Genomic DNA, 16,686 nt, shown 5'->3' with positions numbered 1-16,686 from the left:
GTACTCTCAGATTTATATCGTAGCTTTTCCACTACTGTTTTCTGACCTTGGGTGATTATTTACTCTCTCAGTCTCAATCTCCTCCACTATAAAACAGGGATAATAATGCAGTAGTTGTATGGATTTGGTTAAATAATGCATGCAAATAGCTCAACCCAGTGTTGGATGCCTCATAGAACTAGGATGATAGCTGTTTTTCAATTTTTGGTATTAAGTTTGAAAGTCCAAGAAGACAGAAATGCTCAAATTGTCTACCGTAAAATATAGATTGCCTAGATTAGGGGTTGGCACATGTTTTCTTACAGGACTTGATAGTAAATATTTTAGGTTTATGGGGCATCTGAGCAACTACTCAATGCTACTATTGTAGCATGAAGGCAGCCGTGGACAATTTATAAAGAAGTGAGCATGGCTGTGTTCCAATAAATCTTTATCAAAACAGGTGGCAGGCCTGCAGGCTGTAGTTTACTGGCCTCTAGTCTAAACCAATAACAAGAAGGAAGTAATGAAAGTTTTCAAAATCATCACCAAAACCTGTAGAACAAATGATCCTTCTGGTTTTTAAAACATTTCTCTAGACAATAGGGAAAAAGGACACTGTCTCACTTCTTTCCTCTGACCCTAGCATCATACAGACACAAAAATCTAACAAAGATAAGGCAAAAAATAAAGCCATGGTCTAATTTCACTTATAAACACAGAGAAAACAGTCCTAAATAAAATCTTGGCAAGTTGAATCCTCTAGGATATTAAAAGAACAATGCATCATGATCAAGGAAGGTTCATTCTAGAAATACATTATGATTTATTATTAGGAAGTCTATTAATACATCCCATCAACATGTCAAAGGAAAAATATGACCATAGATGCAAAAAAAAGCATTTGTTAAAATTTCAATATTTGTTCTTGGTGAAAATTCTTGGAGAAAGGACTAAGGATAAAAAGATACTTTTTCAGCATGATGAAGACTATATGTGGCCAACCAGTAGCCAAAAATATACTTAATTTTGAGATACTTAAGGAATTCCCATTAAAGTTAAGAATAAATGAAAGAAGGTTGATAGCAACACTGTTATTTGTCATTGTTTTGGATGTTCTAGTCAATGAAACAAGAAAAGAAACATATAAATAGTAATTACATATTGGAAAAACGAATACCAAATTAACACTATTCACAGGTTATATTATTTATTTTAGCAACTCTAAAGGAATCCATTGAAAAACTATTAGTACAAATAAGGGAATTAGTTAAGAGGGCTGATTACAAAACATGTCAACCAAAATCAATAACTTTCTTAGAGAGCATCTCTAACTAGGTGGATGACATAATGGAAAAATAATCCCTTTCGGTCCCCAGATGCCACCAGCTCCCTTTTCCTCCTCCACATGCTTGGCAGAAGGCCAGAGGAAGTACTGTAGTCCTCTACTACAGAGGGAAGTGCAGGAAACTGGAATATTAACCATGGATTGGCAATCTGTGTGTCTAAAGGAAAGTGGTTTAAATTTTCTTTTAAATGTCACACTTGGCATGCCAGATCCCCATGCCGTCGGAGCATACCAAAGTGATAGAGCATGGGCATAATGTGTTTCAGGCAGAATGTTTAGCATTTGCACAGTTAGGTTCTCACCAATGGTGTGTTCCTTCCATAGACATGTGAGCCTGGAGCTTGGAGCATTGGAGTTTGAGAAATGGCTTGATGAGGGCAGTGAGAAGCACTAGAAAGGATATGGATAGCAACTCGATTCAAATTTTAGTTTTGTCTTCTTTTCTAATTTTGTTTACTTCAAGCATTTAAACTCCACTTCTTTGAGCCTTTGTTGCCTTGCCTACATACTGAGGATAATTAAACCTTTCTCCTAGGGTCTTGTAGCAGTAAATATGATTGGATGAAAAATACGAAAGCATGTCAACAACTGCTTGTTAAAAGTTAGTTACCTTTCTGCTGCCTTCTTATGCTTGGCTAGCTCCCTTAACTCTTTGAAAACGTCAGAAAGCCTAGCCTTAAACTCCTTTTTGGAAACTAAGCATTGGGTCCCAGAGTCTGAGGTGTCTTAACATCTGCCCCTAGTCTGGTTCAGCTTCTGCCCGTTTCTCAACTTTGCTCTCATTTCAGGAAAGGAGACAAATGAATTATTCACAATTATTGTCTCTTGAGGGGCAGTGACTGTCTCTTCTATCTTGTTCTTCTTTTTCCCCCCTGGAGCATCCAGAGCAACTCTAGAAATAGGAGTGTAGAAATAAAACCCAGGAAAGAGGGACTTCAGAAAGAAGAGGCAATGCCATGGACAGGGGTGGCAGAACTGTTGCCCTTCCAGTCTTTGCTCTGCCATCCACCAGCCTTGTTGCATGGGAAACTCACTCTATAAAAGGAGAAAAATGATCATCTACCTCAGGGTGGTGTAGTAAAGGTCACATATGTGTGGCCAGGCACAGTGGCTTATGCCTGTAATCCTAGTGCTTTGGGAGGCTGAGATGGGAAGATCACTTGAGGTCAGGAGTTCAAGACCAACGTGGACAACATAGAAAGACCCCATCTCTACAAAAAAAGTTAAACAATACTAACCAGGCTAGTTGACATACACCTGCAGTCCCAGCTACTTGGGAGGCTGAGACGGGAGGATCACTGGAGCCCAGGAGGTGGGGGTTGCAGTGAGCCATGATTGTGCCACTGCATTTCAGCCTGGGTGATAGAGTGAGACTCTCTCTCTCTTTTTAAAGACTACATGTGTGAATGTGTCTTATTTAACTATGTTACACATACATATAAATACAAATTCTGTTTATTAATAGCTCATATAATATACAGACTCTGCACCTGTACAAATGTAAAGGCAATGCATTTTACATAGGAAAAATGGTTGAGTCGAATGATTTAATTTTTTTAAAATCACACAGTACTTGCATGAAATAGCAACAAGTGTGAACCTCCTAGGCAGACAGGAGTGCAGTGCTTTGTTTCACAAATACCATCAAGCCTAACCTTTATTGTGGGCTTACTATGTGTCAGGCCTGTTCTAGGATCTTGTTAATGAACTGATTCATTTTTTTCTCATAACAACATAGAGGGGAAAAAATCACATGGGGAAGGCACCAGGTCCCTGGACTTTGCCTCGCGTGCTCCTGGCATTTTGCAGAGAGGTAAGGACTTGGTTCCTTATGGACTTTTAAGCTCATGATTGGTTTGATCTGGTTTCAAGTCTCATCTTCATATATACTCTTAGAAATAATCTCATTTTAGGAGAGAAATTCAGAGTCAACACAGAAACTGTAAAGCTCTAGTACTGCCTGAAGTCTAAGAATAAAGGGTGCCTTCATTTTCACTTTTCCAAATAATCTGAGAGGGACTTTTAGTGTATCCATAAGATGCGATACTAACATAGTATCTGCATATTGTGAAAAATTTATAACTGTATCCGGAAAGGTTATTTGACTCCATTGCCTCAAAGTCTATATAATTAGAATTCCATGATGTCATCTTTGAGCTTTAATATAGCTTAAAATTATCCTTCTGTAGGTTGTGTTTCTTTCTGAAACATTTTAAATTTAGAAAATTAACTTGTTAAACTTTTTTAAGTTAAATCTTTAGATTTTTTTTTATTCACCCTGCTGTGGGGGAGTCAGAATGACAAATGCTTGAGTCATCAAAGTCAAATGTTAGGGCATTTTAGCCCCTCTGGGAAAGCTAAGTTCTCCATGGCCCAAGAATCTAACTCTACTTATGGGGATGATGATCTCACATGATCTCATGATCTCTGTGTTTTGCCAACATTCCTTCTTGGCAGGGCTTAGGAGTGCAGATGGGCCCCAGAGAGCATGCCTTGCTCAAGCCAGGTCCCCCTCCTGCTGCCACTTTGGGTGGCTGGAAGAACCTCACAAAGGGTGCAGTGTCTGCGGTTGGGAGACTGGTCTCAATTTTCCTCCATCACCTGCTCACAAACTCTCATGGGGTTCTGGGTCACAGTGCAGCCCTAGGTCAATCCTCCAAAAGCTGATTTGCTGAATTTCATGTGAATCGACTAGCTTCATGTCAGCATGTTAGGGAACATTTGATTGGTCTTCATGACTGCTTTCTGCTTTTGCAGGCTGAGAAACAATGAGGGGAGAGAATGAGGGACAGAGAGAGGAGGGGACTGAGGGGGCCAAGGAGGTTCCGATGAGCAAAAATGGAAGAGAAAGAAGGTCAGAGAGGAGGCTGTTGGGGGATGAGGAGAGAGGCCAGAGATCAAGAAGCATGAAGGTATTGAGGGCCAGAGAGGGGACTTCTAGCGACGTAGAAAGGCTGCAGGACAGAGAAAGGGCTAGGGGAACGGGACAGTAGCTCTTTCATTTCAACGATCAAAGTTCCCAGCTTTTTGACACCACAGGGGCACCCTGACAATTCTGGCAATAAGAACATGAAAGGTCTGGTCTTTATTTCGCTCAATTCCTGCTATGTGTGGTGAGTGTGGGTGAGCCAAGGGGAAGGTGATCCTATTGTCAGGAGGTAATTTACCATGAACAGGGGATGATACGGAAATGATGTGTGTGATCGTTCCCCTGCCACCATTGGGACGTCTTATTAATTTCCTTCCCTCATTTATCACAGCCGTGAAAATACTTTTTCTGATATGATGAATGACAGATGGCAGGGTGCCAGCAGCCCTTCTGGAGGGATGGGAGGCTGTGTGTGTCCACAATAGGGGTCCAATAAGTACTGGCTGAATGAGAAAATGAGGAGCCTACACTGTGGGCTTTCTTTGGGGTGGGTGGAGGTGCTGAGTGACCTCTCAGCTTCCTAGAAGTCACAGGCCAGAAGCTGTGGAATCTCAGTGGTGGAAAGTCCTATTGATTTGAGGATCAGGGAGGGAGACAAGCAGCAATGGTGTGCCGATAAATGTTTAGTAATTGGCTCGCTGGTAAAAAAAAAAAAAAAAAGAAAACAAAACAAAACAAAAAAACAAACAATGAACAACGCTGGTATGCAGTGCTTGCTGCTGGTCAGTTTCCATGGTGTAAATACTCTCACCATGGTCAATTTCATGTGCCATCACTGAACACAGAGTAGGGAAGAGATCCACGCCGTTGGCTCACAAGCTGCCTCTACCACACCACCAGGAGGAATATATATTGGGCAACGACTAATAGCAATAGAAAAACTCATGCTTCTTTCTCTTGGCATGACTTCATGTATATGACACACATCCTCTCATTTTACACTTGCAGCAACTCTGCAACCTAAGATTTATTTCCTCATTGCAGGTGGGGAAGCCAAGGCTCAGAGGGGTTAAATTATGTTTCTGTTATTGTACAGTGAATCAGTGGCAGAGTGGATTCTAAGATTTGTGCCTTCTCTACTCACTTCACTGGGCTGTCAGAAGTTAAGGGATGAGTTACATAAGCCACCTCTGATTATTAGAGAATGACAGGGCTGGCTAATTCTGCCTGGATAGTATTGAAGAGGAGCTTCATTCAGGGGCACTGCTTTGCTAAAGAGACCACCCAAAGAATGAGTAGTTGTGAGTCACCAGGTACCCTGAAGTGGTACCTGAAGGTACAGCTGGTATGATGGATGACAGATGCCGGTACCTTGCTGTCTGTTATCCATCATATCAGTTGTCAGTTACCAGGTAGACCTAGCGGTGAAGGGTAAGTTATATCTCTTGCCTAAACGTCAGTTTCCTCATCTGTAAAATGGGACCCTGAAAGTCTACTTTAGAGGGCTGTAGGGTTGTTAAGATTTAATGAGTTAAGTCCATAAAGAACCTAACATAGTGCCAGACACATAATAGATCCAGAGAAATGCTGATTCTCAGCAGGCTAACTTTTTCTTTTTGAATTCCTCTTTAGGCCAGAACTGACTAGCATAGGCTTTTCAAACTTTAGCGTGCAGAAGAATCACCTGTGGATCTAATTAAGATGCAGGTTGTGATCCAGTAGGTCTGGGGAGGAGCCTGGAATCCTGCATTTCTAACAAGCTGCCAGATGGTGCTGATTGTGCTAGTCCATAGATCACACGTTTTCTTTCATTCTTTCTTTGTCTTTTTTTTTTTTTTTTTTTTTGAGACAGAGTCTTGTGCCGTCATCCAGGCTGAAGTGCAGTGATGCTGTCTCAGCTCACTGCAACCTCCATCTTCTGGGCTTAAGCGATTCTCTTGCCTTAGCCTCCCGAGTAGCTGGGATTACAAGCATATACAACCACTGCTGGCTAATTTTTGTATTTTTAGTAGAGACGGGGTTTTACCATGTTGGCCAGGCTGGTCTCGAACTTCTGACCTCAAACGATCCACCTGCCTTGGCCTCCCAAAGCACTGGCATTACAGGCGTGAGCCACCATGCCCAGCCCATGGATCACACTTTGAGTAGCAAGGGGCTAAGGGATCCTGACATAGCATTTTGGGGTCCTGCAGCTTCAACTTACTCTGCTGCCTGTTCCCCTGACCTCTAAGACTGCTCTTCTCGAGACAGCATCCTTGTTCTGCACTGGTTCCTTTGGAGCAGCTGCTCAGCCCTGCTAAAGGCATCTTGCTCAGTGCAATACTAGTTTGCTGCAAAGGATCTGGGACCTGGGCTTCTCTCCTCATTCTTCTTGATCTTAGTTTTGGTTCTGCCAGGACTTTGCTGGGCAATCTTTGTCGTGTCCTTTCCCCTTTTTAGATTCAATTTCTTGATTTGCAAAACAAGACAGTAGGAGAGAATCACTTTCTAGTTTAGGCATTCTGAAGTTCTGTGAATCTGTGATACCAGCTGGTTGGTGCATTTTCCTGCCAGGCCATAAACAGTACTTGCCTTTATTTCTGGGCTCCAGTGGGGGTCTTCAGAGATACATAGATGCATATAGTCAGGACAAGAGTTAGGAGGAGTAAAGGTAAGGGTTCAATCCAAACCTTTTGGAATAGTAACAGGGTGGCCCAGAGAGATGAAGAATGATTGGGGCACAGGAACCTTCTTGCTTTGGGGCCTAAACGACATCTCCAGGGAATGGCTACTCATTGGGCACATATGAGCCAGGCACTGTGCCAAGAGCTAACGGGAGACACTTGTCATTCTTTCTGGCCACACACTGTGGAGCCACTTTTTTTTTTTTTTTTTTTTAATATTTGTGAATTCGCCACCTCATAAACCCATGTCTCTTTAATGCACAACTCAGAAACCCACTCGCCCAACCTCCCTTGCAGCTAGAGCACAGACATGTGACCCAGGATCTGTCAATCAGGTGAGTCCTTGCTGGACTTTGAATTGGTGGCTAGAAGCAGCAGACACTGTGTTTGATCTGTTCTGGAGAGGGAGGCGTTAAGTGTGTCCAGACTGCAGAGTCAGCTATGGTGAGGCTTCTAGCAAGATTTGTCTCTTGTGAATATTGAATATTCACAGCATCTGTAGTGCAGACTGCCTTGTCTGGACTCTGGAGTGGTGGCAATGGGTTCTGTACTGTGGTCAAGATGTTTCTTCTGGCTGTCTAAGGTGTCCTAACTGGATTCTCAGGGCCTCCCAAAGATTGTCTTTCCTGGTTAAACTGGTTAGAGTGGGCTTCCGTGTTTATAAATAAGAATCTTGACTGCTTACAACACTTTATGTGTGTTATCTCATTGAATTCTTTTTTTAATTTTTGAGATGGAGTCTTGCTCTGTCGCCCAGGCTGGAGTGCAGTGGTACGATCTTGGCTCACTGCAACCTCTGACTCCAGGGTTCAAGTGATTCTCCTGCCCCAGCCTCCCAAGTAGCTGGGATTACAGGCACACAGCACCACGCCTGGCTAATTTTTGTATTTTTAGTAGAGACAAATAAGGTTTCACCATGTTGGCCAGGCTGGTCTCAAACTCCTGACCTCAAGTGATCCACCTGCCTCGGCCTCCCAAAGTGCTGGGATTACAGGTGTGAGCCACCGTGCCTGGCCCTCCTTGAATTCTCACAGTAACCTAGTGAGGTAGGTGTTATTATCCTCTTCTTGTAACTGAAGAAACTGAGTCAAGAAGAGATGAACTAACTTGCTTAAGGTTCCACTGTTGATAAATGGAGGCCCAGGATTTGAGTCCAGATCCTCTGGTTCCAAAGCACACATTCGTAACCACCATGCATCTCCTGTCAGAGATTTGTGGGTGCGGAAAGGTCCTCGCAAATCACTTGTCAGTAGTACAGGGTTTCACACCTGGGCTGGGCACGCCTGTTGGTTTTTTACTGACAACGCGTATTTTTTCGAGGAGTGGTAATCAGAGGCAACTGTTCTAGTGACAGTGATTCAGGCGTAAATACTTGGCTTTGGCCCAGAGGTTGCACTGCGTGAGACCACAGGTGAACACTAGAATGTTTACACTCTTCCGGAGTCTGTAGGTGGATGCCGGGGACAGAGAATGAGATTGTAACCCAGAGAAAGAAAGAAAAGAAAGAAAGAAAAGAAAGAAAGAACAAACGAACGAAAGAAAGAATGAACGAACAAAAGAAAGAATGAACGAAAGAAAGAAAGGGCCAGCCCCTGGGGCCTCCTTAGATAAGGAAGAGAAAGGAGACCTTGGCTCAAGCTCAGAAACTGGTTAAAAGGCGAGCCCAGTCACCTGGTGATAAGCAGTGCTTGGTTCTATTAACTCTGACAACAGAGTTGTCTCTCTGGAGAAGCAGTTTGGCTAACTGGCCAACCTCAGCTGATTCTCATGGTCTTGGAACTTTCCTAGGGGTCCAACTTCCTCCCTTCTGCCACCCTTTCTTCTCTACCTTTTATCGTTATTCTTTCTTATCTCTCCTTTATTTTTCTTCAACAAGTATTTTTGAGCACCTATTGTTAACAATTCAACCAATATTTATTGGGTGTTTGCTCGGTGCCACTTACAGTTCTAAGTGCTGGAGATACAGCAGTGAACTAGCCAGACAAGCTGTCATAGAGTTGCCAATTTAGTGGCAGTGGGGTGATCCAGTGGGCATGAAGCCAGGCAGGTACCAGTTGATGAGGTGGTGGTAGTTCCACCCAGTCCTAGGAAGATAACATTCTTATCCCCATTTTACAGATGAAGACACTGAGGCCAGAGAGCTTAAATCAATTGCCTAAGGTCTCACAGGTAGGCTGGGATCTCTGTGAGATCTAGGAGTGCCAGAGCCACTTGGGTCCAGCCACCCACACCTCTTCCCTGTGCCTCAGGCTGGGATGACACCCAGAGCCTCTCTTTTCTCCCTCACCTGGGCCCAGAGGCTGCCTCCTTCCCTCTCCTTGCATTGCTGCTGCCCATGCTAACCCAAGGAGCCTCGCCGTGGGGCGGATGTGGCCTCCCCAGTGGCCCACTTCCTCCTGCTTCTGCCAACAGCAGCATCGGCCCCTATGATTTGAAGTTTTTTTTTTTTTTTTTTTTCTGTTGATCCCTCTAGCTGTACCAGATGTGGGTGGGGAGGAGGGTGGGTACACCCACACTCCCTTAAGCCTGGAAGTAACCTAGGTTCCAGACTCTGCGTGTCCCTGAATGGTAATAGTGACTCTCTTCTTAGCTGTCTGGTCCACTGGGTCCTCCCACTCCCCAACTGGTGCTCCTGCTTTTCCTTAGAATGGGAGGCATAAATCTCCTTCCAGTCCCAACCCATTGTCAGGCAGGACTTCCTCCTGGAGGGCTGACTTCCCAGCACTGGGCCAGCTAAAAGCTAAGCAGTATGGGTAAGAGCACGGGGTTCTGGAGTCAGACAGACCTAAGTTCAAACCCCAGTACTGCCGTGGACAAGCTGTGCGGCCTCAGACAAGTTGATTAACCTCTCTGAGTTCCTTTTAAAATAGGCTGAGGTCTGCAGGGATAAGGTACCTGAGGTCTTAGCTCAGTGCCTGGCACAAAGTAAACCCGCGTGTTGACTGTTTCCATTATTGGATAGATCCTGCTGTCAGTGGGCATTTTGGGCCTGCTGCTGTCTTGCCTATCTAGGCCTTGGTTTTGCCTTTCAGGCTGGTGCCTCTTTGCAGTTTCACTTTAGCAAGTGAAACTTTGTTTTGCCTCTTGTCTCCTGATCTGTTTCTTCCTTATTCTCCATAGTGAATAATCACACATAAGCCTTTCTTTTCTCAGGGCAAGGTTGCTGTCTGTGAAGGAGTGGAATGCCTGAGCATCCCTGGTAGGAAAGGAAGAGTGACCAGCATCAGTGGTGTACTCTATTCCCTGAGTAGCAAGCCCTCTTCCCGCCTTGTCCCTGGCTCCCACACCGGTTATCCTGCTGGCAGTCATCTCTAGTATCCCAGAAGAGCCATACGGATGGGTGTTTGAATAATAAGAACCCTCTGCAGCTCAGATATGCAGCATTACTTTTCCTGTTTGACTCAATTCTGCAGAGGGTTGCTGAGTGACTGTCATGTGCAAAGCACGTGGGAGGAAAGGTGAATAATTAGAGCAATCGAATGCCCATTCCCTTGCATCCAGGGTGCTCTACTAGACCTGAGTTCTTCCATCATTCTTTCAGCCCACGTGGCTGCCAATACTGGGAGTTATCAGTCTTTTCCATTTTTGCCAATCTAATGGATAAGGTATCTCGTATTAATTTGCATTTCCCAGATATTCGTGAGATTAGGCATATGCTTTTTGGGCACTTGTATTTTTTTCTCTGGGAATTCTCTCTTCATATTACTTTGTCAATTTTTCTAGTGGCTTTTTTTTTTGAGACAGGGTCTTCCTCTGTCGCCCAGGCTGGGGTACAGTGTCCAGATCACAGCTCACTGTAACCTCAATTCAAGTGATCCTCCCACCTTAGCCTCCCTAGTAAATGGCACTACAGGCACACACCACCATGCCAGGCTTTTTTTTTTTTTTTTTTTTTTTTTTTTGTAGAGACAGGGTTTTGCCATGTTGCCCAGGCTGGTCTCAAACTCCTGGGATCAAGTCATCCTCCCACCTTAGCCTCCCAAAGTGCTGAGATTACAGGCATGAGCCACTGCACCTGGTCCCCTGTCTTTTTTTTTTTTTTAATTAATTGATAGTAACTCTTTATATATTCTGGATGCCAATCCGTGATATAGTCTAAAAATAAATCCCCTTGGTCTGTCCTATGTCTTTTCGTTTGGTTTATGAAATCTTTTGTAATGCAGGAACGTCACACTTCCACAGTCAAATGTATCAGTCTTCTAAATAGATATAGGTACCTTGTATATACTCCTTGATATATCACATTGATTGGTGGTGACCTGTTTGTCTCCCTGGCTGTCAGACTGTGAGAAACTTGAGGGCAGGGGCTGTACTTTATTCTTCTCTGTCTCTCTAGGGACTAGTGCAAAGCTGGGCACAGAGTTTTGTGCCTGAATGAGTTTTTTTGTGTGTAAACATGGTCTAAAACAGGTCTTGTGACTGAATGAGGGAATGAATGAAAAAGCCCTGTCCTGCCCTCCCTGCAGAGATGGGGTCTGCTGCAGATTTGGGAGTGAGTCAGGGAGTGAATCACAAGCTCTTCTGTAGCTCAGCTGACATTTCAAAAGCCCTGGGCAGAGAAGCCCCCCTCATTCCAAGAGAGCCTCCCCCTCTCTGAGCAGGCACAGTGAAGCTCTGCTGATTATCAAACTCTGTTTGTGTATGTGCACGCACATCAGGGGTTTAGCAGTTAAAACTCTTAGTGCTGCATGTTCTGTGTATGTGTGAACAAGGCTTTAAAAAATCTCTCAGAGGACCTGTGTATGTGTGTGAATGCTAGGGGCTGCATAGAGAGAGAGTTAAAAGAGATGAGGGGGTGTTTAGAATCGTTGCAATGTATTGCATTTGTTTCTAGGAGGGTGGGGCGACTGGAGGAGGTTAAATAGCTCCCAGAGGCGCTCTTGTGAGCGGAGCTTCCTGAAATCTCTTTATCTGTGGCCACATGCTGTTCTTGGTTGTCCACGTGGTTCCCTGGTGTCCCTATTGCTGAAGGCACTTCTGTTTTGTTGCTGGAGGCTTGGCTTCTCCTTGCCATTTTCTGAAGCAGTAGAGAGCGCCAGTTAGATTGTTAGACCCAAATAATCTGAAATGTGTGAAAAAATAGTAAATATTTACTGTACCTTTTGTGGAACAGGTTATTGCCATGGAAATGCACTGTACACGAATGTGGATGATGGAGGGAAGCTGGCTCAGGAGCTATGGGAGTGTTTGGATACCATGTCGCCTGAATTGGCAGGTTTAGGAGTGAGCGCCGTGGGTTTAGAATCACAATGTGTTTGGGTGAGGCTGAAACACTTGTTCCCCAGTCAACCTGTACTGAGAGGGGCATTTATTCATTGCTTCCCATGTGCAGGGTGCTTCCCAGAGCATTCTCTGTGCATTATTGCGTTTAATCATCCTGCCACCCCAATGAGGTGCCATTATCCTCCCTGTTTTACGGAGACAGAGTGTTTGATCTACTTGCTTGAAGGTACGCAGTCAACGAATGGCAGAGCCCCCTGACTCTGTTCTCTAGAGCTTTATCCTTCCCTGCTCAGCTGTTTCTCTCACTGTGATTTACCCCAGAGAAAGCTAACCAGCTGTCTACCGGGGTTTTATTTTCCAATATTGACTTCGGGGCTGACATTTAGAAACCATCAACAATTTCCAGCTTCTCTTGAAAATGTGCACAATCTTCCTACTGTGTGGGGCTTCCCTAGTGGCTGCTCCTGAGCAGCCATCCAGGTTAGCCGGGCATCAGCTCTCCAGTTGGCGCTGGGCATCCTGCTGTTGCAGCTGGGGAGAAAGCACGGGGTGTCACACCCAAGGGCTCCTTGAATTAATTGAGAACTGTCTGTTGAGAGCTCCTCATCCTGTTAGACATGACATTTAATTTAGCTGTTGTTTTCATTTGCCGATTAGAGCTTTTGAGATTCTTTTGATTTTCTTCCTGTGGTCTCAAGGAATTTGTGGGTGGTTGAGTGAGGATCTTCATGGCAGGAAAGGAAGGCTGCAACAGGAGATGTAATGCATGAGCACATTCATTCATTTATTCTTTACTTGTTTATTCATTCGTTCAACATATTCATTGAGTATTGGATGTTGAAGTTACAACAGTGGGAGTATGGCAATAAATAAGACAGACCCAGTCACTGCTCTCAAGGAGCATATAGTCAAAGAGGGCAGCCAGACATCAACTATGATGCATGTTACAGGGAAGGCATCCATCTTTTTTTTTTTTTTTCTGTGTCACCCAGGCTGGAATGCAGTGACGTGATCTCAGCTCACTGCAACCTCTGCCTCCTGGGTTCAAGCGATTCTCCTGCCTCAGCCATCCAGGTAGCTGAGATTACAGGCGCCCACCACCATGCCCGGCTAATTTTTTGTATTTCTAGTAGAGACGGGTTTTCATCATGTTGATCAGGCTGGTCTTGAACTCCTGACCTCAGGTGATCCGCCCACCTTGGCCTCTCAAAGTGCTGGGATTACAGGCATGAGCCACCATGCCTGACCAGGGAAGGCATCAATCTTAGACTGACTTAGTGGTGTCTAGGTGTCTGAAGGAGGTGTCAGAGAAGGTCTCCTTGGCTAATCTTTGTGACCATTGGAGCTCTGTTAGTTTCATAAGACATAAGTCTCAGCAACTCTTGCAGAAAGACCCTTCCTCAGAAAGGATGATGGGCTCCTCGGGCTCTTGCCCTTCCTGTCCTGGGAGGCACCTTCTATCAAGAGCCATGGCTAGTCATTTCATCCATTGGGAATGAGCTTACTGGCTCCATTTATGAGAGTTAGTTTAGACTGAGGAGTAAAGGAGGAGTGAAGGAGTTTGGGAGTTTTCAGTGATGAGCATGCACATTCTGAGTTGACAGGACAGCATGGACACTAGAGCCCCAACACCTTAGTTCAGCTTAGCTGCACTGCCTATTATGTGATACTGGGCTGGTTTCTTAACTGTTCTATGCCTCAGTTTCCCCATCTGAAGTTGGGGATAAAATACTCATCTCATAGGGTTATTGTGAAGAGTAAATGAGTCAAGCTGGGTGTAGCAGCTCACGCCTATAATCCCAGCACTTTGGGAGGCCAAAGTGGGTGGTTGGCTTGAGGTCAGGAGTTTGAGAACAGTCTGGAGAACATGGTGAAACTCTGTCTCTACTAAAACTACAGAACATTAGCTGGGATTACACATACCCAGGTGTGTAATCCCATGAAACACATTTCAAATAATTGCTAAAATTTTTCAAGCTGTGGCATAAGAGATAAGAGTCCTGAAGAGGACTGAAAGGTCTTGGGATGCAGGGGAGCTTGATGTATTAAAAGGTGACATTTTGGATCAGTAGGGAAAAAACTACACACAGGTGTGTGTGTAATCCCAGCTACTCGGGAGGTTGAGGCACGACAATCACTTGAATCCGGGAGGTGGAGGTTGCAGTGAGCCGAGATGGCACCACTGCGCTCCAGCCTGGGCGAGCGAGACTCTGTCTCCGACACACACACATGCACACACACACACACTGCCAGGCAAAGGATGAAGAGAAGCAGTTAATAAATGTGAGCCATTCACGTGTGTATTATGATTATCACGTGGTATCAGCCAGTCCTGCTTGAGACTCACTTTTCCGACAGTTCTTTCTTCGGCGGACTGTACCCACGCCCCTGTGTGCCACATATTTGTGATTTCCAGCCTTCCTTTCTGATAACTTCAATCCATTGCTCTTCCCAGGCAAGTCCTTCAGTGGTTACAGGGTGCTGCACTTGCCCTCATCCCCAGCTGAGTGTTCTGCATTTGGGGACTTGTGTTCATAAGTGTGGGAGGCTGTCCGCTGGGGGTTACTGCCCAGACAGTTAGGGTTGCCCATAATAACAGAAAAGTGCGTGGAGAGAGAAGGTGCAGGTCTGGCTCTTTGATGTTGCGTAGGATGTGCTGCTTGATGACCGGTGAAACATTTACTTTGCCTACCATAGGCGACACCTTGGATGCATCCTTTACCTCTCTCTTTGTCACTTCTGTCCTGAACTGCCCATGAGTGACCAGGGGCTTCTGATGGAAGTGTCTCATGATCCAACCACACAGCAGAAAGGCATTTTCCTTTGGGTTTGAGCTTTGTGCCTGCACTGACTTTTTGTGTCATCTTCTCTTCATTCAATGTGAGATACTCACCTTGATTCATAGGCTGTTTTCTCATTCCAGGTTTGTATTTTTTTAATCACCAAAAGAAGCACTTATCATAAAAGACTGTGATGATGTATAGCTGTGTTATTTAGTTTGAAAATCTCCACCTTATAGAAGCAATAAACTTAATATTTAGGTGTATTATCCTGTGAAATTTTTATAAATATAAGACTTCATTACTAATAAACAAAAACATGAGATCATATCCTATATACTTTTTTTATAATTTTTTTTTTGAGACAGGGCCTTGCTGTGTCATCTAGGCTGAAGTGCAGTGGTGTGATCTTGGCTCACTGCAACCTCCACCTCCAGGGCTCAATCCTCCCACCTGACTCTCGAGTAGCTGGGACTACAGGCACACACCACCACGTCCAAATAATTTTTGTAATTTTTTTTTTTCGTAGAGATGGGGTTTTGCCATGTTGCCCAGGCTAGTAACTTTTTCCCTTATTAATACCTTATTTAGATCCACCTTGTGTTTTAAATGGCTGCAGAGTGTTTCATAATATGGCCACCATATTATTTATGTTCATATTTATAATTTGTCTAAAACATTAGCAATAGGCATTTGGATTATTTCCAAGTTTTCTTTATAATGAACAGTGCATCAGTGAACACTCTTGGGCACTGTAGTGGGGATTTCCATAGAACAATTGTTAGAAATGGGGTGTTTAGGGCAAAGGATATGAACATTTTTAGTTGTAATAGATACTGCTGAATTGCTCTCAAAAAGGTTGTGCCAATTTACGCACCCACCAACAGCGCATGAAAGTGCCTCTTAGAAAATGTCTTTTAAAAGATAAAATACCTATTGTTAAGCCATGAAACACATTTCAAATAATTGCTAAAATTTTTCTAGCTGTGGAATAAGAGACAAGAGTCCTGAAGAGGACTGAAAGGTCTTGGGATGCAGGGGAGCTTAATGTATTAAAAGGTGACATTTTGGATCAGTGGGAAAAAAAGGCTTATTTAATACATGGTGCTGGCATAATTGGGAGGCCATGTGGAAGGATGCTGAGTTTGATTCCTAACTCATACAAAAATAAATTACAGGTGGAGTAAGCTATAGGCAGTTAAAAAAAAAAAAAAAAGAGAGAGGAAGTTTTTGGAGCATACTTCTGTAACCTTGAGTGAGGGAAATCCAGAAGCCATAAAGAAAAAGATTAGACACTTTCAATTATGTAAAAATAATTTAATCTTTTAAAAGGAGAATGTATTCATGAATTGCTTATATAATAAGAAAGACTATTAAAAATAAGTCCAGTTAGATAATGTACAATGGTTTCCAATGTGAATAAAGTTGAAGTTAATAAAGAAAAGAAAGTTTTAGGACATGTCAGGGAGCTTTTGTTCAAGGACAGAGATTCTGCAATGTTTATTCTAAACAGAGATGAATGATAGACTAGTGCACATGTAGTAAACTAGTAAATGTCTAGCCTGTAAACCTTGTAAGCCCTGGAAGGGTAAAGAAAAAGGGAAGGAAATGTTGTTTTCTGCCTCTTTATTTTTTGTTGTTTTGAGAAGTTGAGTACCCACCCAAAGCCCCAGGTGTCCCAGGAGAGAGAAGATTGAAAACATGCCATCAAAACAGGAGCTTCAGCCTCAGCCACAAGCTCCAGTGTTTACTGGGGGCCAGTGCCCTTATTCCCACATGAAGCATCTGCCTTTTTTGCCCCCTTGAAGTCTGAGTCTCTTGTCT

The 16,686-nt window shown here is 43.9% G+C and overlaps 1 protein-coding gene across 4 annotated transcripts in view; it reads left to right on the top strand.

The window, feature by feature from the left end:
- The window catches only part of PRKCB (protein kinase C beta), a 387,670-nt gene that overhangs the window by 108,256 nt on the left and 262,728 nt on the right, over positions 1-16,686 (top strand). The window contains exon 1 of one of the 4 annotated variants that reach the window (XM_063612083.1): positions 3,071-3,140. The exons of the other annotated variants lie outside the window; for them this stretch is intronic. The gene's annotated coding sequence lies outside the window, so the exon portion shown is untranslated. Of the gene's footprint in view, positions 1-3,070; positions 3,141-16,686 lie in introns of those variants that run through there. 4 annotated transcript variants of the gene reach the window in all.

Source organism: Symphalangus syndactylus, chromosome 11 (assembly GCF_028878055.3).
Source record: "Symphalangus syndactylus isolate Jambi chromosome 11, NHGRI_mSymSyn1-v2.1_pri, whole genome shotgun sequence".
NCBI classification, from domain to species: domain Eukaryota; kingdom Metazoa; phylum Chordata; class Mammalia; order Primates; family Hylobatidae; genus Symphalangus; species Symphalangus syndactylus.
The sequence above is the reverse complement of the archived record's forward strand: the minus strand, read 5'-3'. Positions and strand labels throughout refer to the sequence as shown.